Source organism: Temnothorax longispinosus, chromosome 8, assembly GCF_030848805.1.
Source record: "Temnothorax longispinosus isolate EJ_2023e chromosome 8, Tlon_JGU_v1, whole genome shotgun sequence".
NCBI lineage: Eukaryota > Metazoa > Arthropoda > Insecta > Hymenoptera > Formicidae > Temnothorax > Temnothorax longispinosus.
Window position 1 is genome coordinate 12,115,914 of NC_092365.1, and position 7,092 is coordinate 12,123,005.

General features: G+C 38.4%; 1 pseudogene; it reads right to left on the reverse strand.

The window, feature by feature from the left end:
* Positions 1–1,171: 1,171 nt before the first annotated feature.
* LOC139818297 (uncharacterized) lies at positions 1,172–2,354 on the reverse strand (annotated as a pseudogene).
* Positions 2,355–7,092: the final 4,738 nt, after the last annotated feature.

A 7,092-nucleotide genomic window follows, 5' to 3' on the forward strand; every position in this document is an offset into this window, starting at 1 on the left:
AATTTTAAAAGACGTCGCGTGTTAATCTTACAAAGGACCCCGCACAAGAACCTATGGAAATGGGTTCTCGGCGGATTTGTCTGAAACTTTGGGAAAATGTTGTAGCTCATTAAAATGACAAAATCTTGAGGAAATAATACTGACTGGACTGAAACTTTGTAAACAGACTTATTTTAGGGTACTATTTAACATATTAAAAGTCCCCACGTGTAGACGCTACGTTGCGGGGAGGGAAGGGTCCAAAAGATTCCAAAAATCAGTTTTTTTGCAAATAACTCGGAAAATATCGACTTTACAAAAATTTATGTAGATATAAAAATTGTAGCTTACAAAATTCCACACAATTTCGTTTTTTATTCAAGTCTGTACGATCAAATGGAGCAGAGATAGAATTTTTTTAAACACCGGTAGTTTTGCCTCGATTCGAGAGTCCATTTTCGAGATATTAGCGAAAAATGCGCGTCGCACGTACGTGTTAGCCTCGATTTGAGAGTCCATTTTCGAGATATTAGTGAAAAATGCGCGACGCGTGTACGCGTTTTTGTTGCGTCGCAAAACTACCGGTGTTTAAAAAATTCTATCTCTGCTCCATTTGGTCGTACAGACTTGAATAAAAAACGGAATTGTGCGGAATTTTGTAAGCTACAATTTTTATATTTACATAAATTTCCGTAAAGTTGATATTTTCCAAGTTATTTGCGAAAAACTGTTTTTTTTTATATATTTTGGACCTTTTGGACCTTCCCCTGCCCGTAACGTAGCGTCTACACATGGAGACTATTAATATGTTAAATAGTACCCTAAAACAAGCCTGTTTACAAAGTTTCAGCCCAGTCAGTATTATTTCCTTCAAATTTTGAAAAAAATTCTATCTCTGCTCCATTTGGTCGTACAGACTTGAATAAAAAACGAAATTGTGCGGAATTTTGTAAGTTACAATTTTTATATCTACATAAATTTTCGTAAAGTTGATATTTTCCGAGTTATTTGCAAAAAACTGATTTTTGGGACTTTTTGGACCCTCCCCTCCCCGCAACGTAGCGCCTACACGTGGGGACTTTTAATATGTTGAATAGTACCCTAAAACAAGCCTGTTTACAAAGTCAGCCCAGTCAGTATTATTTCCTCGAGATCGACAAATTTCGAGTCATTTTACTGGGCTATTGGTCATGTCATCCTGATCAAAAGTTCTCATGGCAAGAACTCTCTTCAAAACAGTATTTTAGCTCCAGGAGATCTTAAAGATGGATATTTTATCACGCGATCACAGATGATTTCACCCATTCAGCTTTCAGTCGTTGCTCGACTTTTTATCGTACCGTACACTCACATGTAAGTCAAGCAGTATATTTGTATGATCGATCACCACAGTGCTCTTATATTGTCTTTAAGAAAGCACATCGGTGAAAGCTTTCTGCACACAGACACTATACAAGTCCCTTAGGAGGAGGAACATATTCTGTCGATGCTTCATTCGTTCGATATGTTTTTCGCAATCTTGTTTCAATTGAACTGCAAATTTAATGTTTACTCCATATTTTTCTTCCTTTTCTTTCAGTTGTCGCCATAATTTATCCAAACAGTCAAACTGGTTTTCTATCTCGCAAATTTTATCTCCTAACTTAGTTACTAAAATTTTGATTTGGTTTGTCAATCTGGTAGTGTTTAGCCTGGGACATTTTTCAGTGGCGTTGGAAACCGCTTTCTTTACCACTGTTTCTTGTATATCAAATTTCCTCTTTGCGCACTGTATGGCGAATTTCCCGTAATTTTTGAGTAACATGCTGACACTGGTGCCGATGATTTTCTTTCTTCCGTGTCAACTCCTTAATTTGGTCTTTAATCAACGGTCTTCTGAAGCTGCTGCACGTTTTTAGCTAAAGCCTTTCCCAAGCCACTTTCCTGCGCTATTTTCTTTTCCAACTCCGCGGCTTCGTTACGGAAAACATCAATACAATTGGCATCATGCAAATCAATTTCATCTTTCAGTTCATTAATCAAATTAGTACCATTCACTTTGTGTAGATCTTAGCTTGTGGATCGTCTTGGTTACATTATTCAATTCAAAAGTAGTGCGAATTATTTTTTCAAATATAGCGTTATATGCTGCGTTGGTTCCCTGCTTTTTGTTTTTAGTTATTTGAAAATATTCTTTCAGCATTTGCATTATTTTTATTATGTTTTATAGAAACATGAAGATATTTAGCGTGTATACATCTTCCCTCATAAGACCTGTAATTTAGATTGGGGTAGAATGTGTATTCATGTAAAGTAAACACTTTTTTGCAATTTTTTGGCACTTTTGCCATGTCCGACATTATCTCGCAGGCTTCTTCACTTGTTAAAGAGCATAATTAACAAAAAGTTGACGGAAAGTTGACTTTTATAAGTCAATGAGTATATCCTTAATTTATTGTATTCTTCTTCGACTATATAGAAATCCTCCTTATAATTATTTTCAATGGTATCCAAGAGAATACCTTTCATAAATAAATTAGATTTTTCATCGGGTTTAGAAGTAACTAAAAATGTTCTTGAAACATCCTGATTTAAAACAAATATTGGATTATCAATCTGTATATTCATCGTCGTTATGATACTGTCCAATTCATCTTGTTTTGTAGAAACAATTTTTCCTTCCCATTTTTTAAACTTATATGACGAGGTATTTCCAATAGTACGTATAATTGTAATTGTGTCGCCATAAATGTCAGGCTTGTATTTAGTGTCTTCTTTATTAACTAATGTTATAAATAATAACTTAAATTGAAATTAACTTTAACTTACTTATATTGTTAGATTAAAATCATCTTTGACTTATATTTTTACGTTAAAATTTGCTTTAATTTAAATTATTAAATAAAAATCAATTGGGAGAAGAGTCAGAGAAGGATGATGGGGGAGAGAGCAGAAACAATGTGGAATACTACAAAATATCTTGTAATACCGTCTATATTAATGCTCTCTTTTACCTGTGTATACTTGTACGTGTTTATAAAGGTGTAAACGTCGTACATATGTAATTGTTTTGTAATTCAAAATACGAAGAATAACATATTTTTCACAATTAATATATTTTATAGCTTAAATATAACTCGTAATATATTTTTAATGCGGATAAGCTATAAGTTACACTCTGATCTTGTTAGTATTATGTATTTTAAAGGTGTGCATTTTAAATAAATTAATTTTTAACTTATAAACTGAAAAGTTGACATACTGTTTATAAATTTTCATTAATATACGTATGTATGAGTGTGCAGCATCTAATTACGATATATAAATGTAATGTGACATATAATATATATTGAAGTTGTAATTCACGAAAACTGAGCACTCTGTGTGTCTTCTGATAATAACAACAAAAATAACAATAAATATAACAACAAAAATAACAAAAATAACAATAAAAATAATAATTATAATATTAAAATAATAATATTACAATTTCATACATTAAGAAATCTTTCAAAATTTATATATATTTTTAATTTTCAGATTCAGAATAAGAAAATTACTTGAATGTAATGTTCTTGCTTTGAAAAAAACGTTTTTTTAAAAAATTGTTAAAAATTTAATATAGTATTTAATGTTTAATGTTAAATGTTTAATGTTTTAATGTAAATAATGTTAAATGTAAATGAAAATATCTAAAATATTTACAATTAATTCTCTTCTTGTTCTCATTCCTTTTATTATTAATATTGTGTTATAATTTTACTTACAATAAAACAACTTTTTATTGGCAATTATTGTCTAAAATTTTTGTTCAATATGTATATAAGTTAAAGACATATTTTAAAATTATTCTTTATATTTATAATTGCGTTTGTCTTCTCCAACTCGATTATTCAATTTCGAATCAATTGAATGGTATAGAAGATTTAGAAATTTTACTTTTTCCCCAGGTTTAACTTTCCCTCCTGTTACTTCTTTGAAAAGGACGTATTTAAAAAATATATAGATATATATAGTTTGATGTACCTTATAAGATAAAATTAAATTCTGTCGCAAGTGTTACGCTAATTATCATAAATAAAGTATGGACTTTATATTTTTATATGTGTTAAATCAAGAGACACGGTAGTGTCTTGTGCCAAGTACACGCGGAGCGAGACCGACCGTGACTCTTTTACGCGACGCGACGGGTTGCGAGTACCCGAGGTGTTGAGATCTCGATAACGAATGAACGGATCAAGTTCTAAGTAGGCTTGATCGATAGCTTGGGGTCCAATTAGGGGGGGGGGGGGTTCTCTCATAATATTCCGCTACGTTCCCTACGAGCGGAGATATTGCGACGCAAAGTCAAAATGTGAAAAATTTTATTTTAAGATATTTCTTCTTCTCCTAACGCCGACGTCTCAATATTATTATGATTATTAGAGAAATGTCACTTTCACTTTTTCGACGCTGGCGGCGCAGGTATCGCCAGTTTCGATATCGCGCGCGTATTTCGAAATTAGGTCGATAGACTTATCGGTCAGGAGGAAGATTTCTATTTAGGTAAATTAGGTATATGTATATATAATATATATTGAGTTAATTGCTTCATGTTTATCTGGAGAGATTTTGTATCCTTATTACATCGTATTACCACCGCTGCCGGAAAAGAACCCTGGTAACCAGTTTGCTAGTTCAGATGCGTCCCGAAGAAGTGCGCAAGAAAACAGTCCAAAATTGCGACAAAAGTGCATAATATCTGTGATTGAAACGAGTACTTACTGTACTATTGCAGTAGTCTGCTGTAAGAAGCTACTTTTCGTGCAGTTTTACAGCAGAATTGCAAAGGAATGGTTACCAGGGAAGGTTCTCTACGCTTGGCAGAAAGTGCCGCTAGGGAATTTTTAAGTCGATTCTTATGAATCAAGCTTGAATTCGATGTCTAGGTATCCCAGGTTGCCGATGACGAGGTCCAGATAGTGCGCTTTATAGTTTTCGGTTTCCAGGTGTAATAATACGTTAAATTCGATATCTACGTGTCCCAGGTTGCCGATGACGAGGTCCACATAGTGCGCTCCGTAGTTTTCGGTGTCTGCGTGTATTAATACCTTGAATTTGATGTCCACGTGTCCCAGGTTGCCGATGACGGGATCCAGATAGTGCGCTTCACAGTTTTCGGTGTCCAGGTGTAATCGTACGTTGAATTCGATGTCTAGGTGTCCCAGGTTACCGATGACGAGGTCCACATAGTGCGTTTTGTAGCTTTCGGTGTCCAGGTGTAATAATACGTTGAATGCGATGTCTAGGTGTCCCAGGTTGCCGATGACGATGTCTAGATAGTGAGCTCCGTAGTTTTCGGTGTCTACGTGTATTAATACCTTGAATTCGATGTCTAGGTGTCCCAGGTTGCCAATGACGAGGTCCACATAGTGCTCTCCGTAGATTTTGGTGTCTATGTGTATTAATACATTAAAATTGATGTTTAGGTGTCCCAGGTTGCCGATGACGAGATCCAAATAGCGCGCTCTGTAGTTTTCGGTGTCTAGGTGTAATAATACCTCGCATTCGATGTCTACGTGTCCCAGGTTTCCGATGACGAGGTTCACATAGTGCGCTTCGTAGTTTTTGGTGTCTAGGTGTATTAATAACTTTAAATCTGAATGTAGGATACGTAGATATCGAATTCGAGGTATTAATACACGTTGTTCGATATCGTGGGGTCGCAATAGGGATCAGGACGGTGGCGGTGAGTCAGCGAGACAAGATTTGGTAACAAATAACAATATATTCTGTCTAAATTATGTACATTGTGTTTGCGTTGTCTTAGGCGGCGCCTTGTAGGCGCCTAATTAAAAAATGTAAGTGCTAATGCACGGTTAAAAGTTCATTTGGCGGATGGCCTTCTTTGCAAGGGGCTCAGAGGGGACCGAGTTATTATTCAGGTCGATTTTAGAGCCCGGGGTGCGCGGTGGCTTGTCCGTCGGTTGATCCAGTGGGTCCACAGGCGATGAAGGAGCCCGAAATGCTCGGCTGAGCACCGTTTGACACGCAGTGGTTCGCGTCTCCTTGACGCGGATCAGGTGGAGAGCCGGTGGCCGAGAGATGCGGCAATCCCGTTTCGGGAGCGTCAGTCCGGCTGGCCTGGTGCGGCGCACCTCCGGGAGCTCCAGTGGAATGAGCTTCCACGGACGTATCGCCTGTCCCTTGTCCAATTCCCGTCTCGATGGCTGCCGCTTCTGCGGCTCTGGCTGGTTGGCCAGACGAGATTGCACACAGGCCGGTGGCTCTTGGGGCCGCTCCTGCGGCACCGGTTTAGCGGGCTCCGCCTCCTTCGTGTGCCGCTCCTGAGGTAGCGGCTGGTGGGAGAGGCGCTTCTTCCGTCTCTGGCTCCGCGTCCTGGTTCGGCACCTCTTCCTTCGGGTCGCTGTTGGAGTGGGGCCACTCCGTGCCTCCACTTCTACTGTGCCGGGCCCGGAGGGGGCGTCCGACTTGGAAGGGGCCACGGTCTCCACGGTGGCTCCACGAGAGTGCAATGAGCGGAGGAGAAGTCTCTCGACGCTCGATAATTTCTGCGCGGAGGAGATGAAATCTCACTCGACGCGACAAAAGATTTATAATTTCGAGTCTCTCAACGCTTCCTCAAGGCTAGATCGCCGAGTGTAGCGGTAGGATTCGATGCTGGTCTGTGCGCGGCTTCGCCTTAAATTGCTACTCGAACGTACTTTAAACGCGAGTAATTGTACGTGAGCCGGCGACGCGCCGCGGCGAGCCGCGCAATCTGATAAGCGCGTGTTGGCCGGGCGCGCATTCGTCAGGCGCGCGCGGCCCATGTTCGACTTCTCGAACACACGTAGACACCGAAAACTACGGAGCGCACTATGTGGACCTCGTCATCGGCAACGTGGGACACGTGGACATCGAATTTAAGGTATTAATACACCTGGACACCGAAAACTATGGAGCGCACTATGTGGACCTTGTTATCGGCAACCTGGGACACCTAGACATCGAATTCAAGCTTGATTCATAAGAATCGATTTAAAAATTCCTTAGCGGCAAAATTAAAATTATGTCATGACATAATAAAAATTCGTTGAATTAAAATTATGTCTAGACATAATAAAAATTGGACGAATAATAGTAAACTTTCGA